The sequence below is a fragment of the Myotis brandtii genome, unplaced genomic scaffold, assembly GCF_000412655.1.
Source record: "Myotis brandtii unplaced genomic scaffold, ASM41265v1 scaffold344, whole genome shotgun sequence".
NCBI lineage: Eukaryota > Metazoa > Chordata > Mammalia > Chiroptera > Vespertilionidae > Myotis > Myotis brandtii.
The window spans coordinates 5,362,841-5,364,309 of NW_005363247.1; the positions used below are offsets into that span (position 1 = coordinate 5,362,841).

At 63.2% G+C, this 1,469-nt stretch overlaps 1 long non-coding RNA gene across 1 annotated transcript in view; it reads right to left on the bottom strand.

Moving 5' to 3' along the window:
* LOC102253206 overlaps window positions 1-1,469 on the bottom strand; it is a 123,673-nt gene that overhangs the window by 110,765 nt on the left and 11,439 nt on the right. The window lies entirely within an intron of this gene.

Consider the following 1,469-nt stretch of genomic DNA (forward strand, 5'->3'; position numbering starts at 1 on the left):
CAGGCCTCCAGGGAAGCCTCGGGACCCGCCGCCAGGTCACCGGCTGCTTCTCGGCTGGAGCTCCTGCGCGGGACCCAGTCCCTGACTCCGAGGTGCCTGGGGACAAGACCACGGCCTCGCAGGCCTCCATGGGTGGGGCTGTGGGGGGACACGGGGGCTCCCTGGCTCGGCGACAGTGAGTCCCGACCCCCTGGACCTCACAGAGGGCAGAATCGTGCTAGAGGAGGTTAGGCGGCGAGGAGGAACGGTGCGTTGGGACTAATTGCATGTCTTCCCGTCCTTGACCCCAACGCGCGCCTTCTCCACAAGAGGGTTTGGGGAAAGTAAGTTTCTTGGGAATCTGATCCCTGTTAGGTGGGGCCCTGGAGGAGGGCAAAGAACAGCGGCAGCCGAAACACCTGCGAGTTCTCAATACAATCTAATATGGACGTGAGTGGAGTCATTTCTCCTTCCGGGGGAGCTCAGACCTGACGCGTCAAGATTATCCCTCTCCAACGTGTCAGACAGGGTACCTGCCAGGGACACCAGCACCTGTCCCCCGGGGGCTTCCCCTTTGCGAATAGAAAAGGCGGCCTGGTATTCTGTTCCACTTAGTGCTTGTGTGACCCTAAGCTGGAGGCCTGAGCCGTGTGGGACGCTGCTTTGATCCTCTGGAGACTAAACTAGAACGGAGCACAGGGAAGGCAGGCACACAAGCGGGCGGTGCGGAGAGGTGGCGGACGGAGGGAAACCTGGGTGGGGCGCGCAGGCTGCTCTGACCCGCGACGCTGGGCTCCGGCTCTGTGTTTCAGGGGGACACACACACACACACACACACACACACACACACACACCAGCGCCTGCCTCTCTCTGCTAGCGCTGGGGTTCCTCTGAGGTGGTCCATTCAGCGGAGCCCCCTGCGCTCACACTGGCTGAGGGGGCAGCTCCAGCCGGGGTGAGAGAGCAGCTGGGGGCGCCCGTCCTGTGGGGACGCTGCCCCGCGCAAGGTTAGGGCAGATAAGTGACCGAGCCTGGGAAGGGCGGCGTTCTCACCGGCTCGAGGGTCCTCCCCGCCTTCCAGTCCTGTCACCTGTCACCCCGGGTCCTCGTCCCGCCCCGCTCTCCGTGACCACGCGACCATCGGTGCCCGGGCCCCGGGAACCAGGGCTCCCCCCTCCCGGTACAAACTGCAGGGGCGCCGCTTTCCCTGCCTCCGGGTCCTCCTCTCATCCTCCCACCCGGCGATGCCTTGCCAGTGTTTGGGGTGGTTGGTGCTCTTGTAAAAGTCTATCAAAGGATCGCTGGCGTCTCCCCGTCAAGTCATTACGCCTTTATCCCCATCAATTACCCACACCTCAGAGGGCTGCTATTAAGAGCTCAATTGAGCTGCAAAAGTAGAGATCCCGTTTCAGGCAGATGTTGTCACCTCCCGCAGAGATAAGCAGCCCGTGGGACCCGGCCGGCAGCTTCCCCAACCGCCGGAGCGGCTC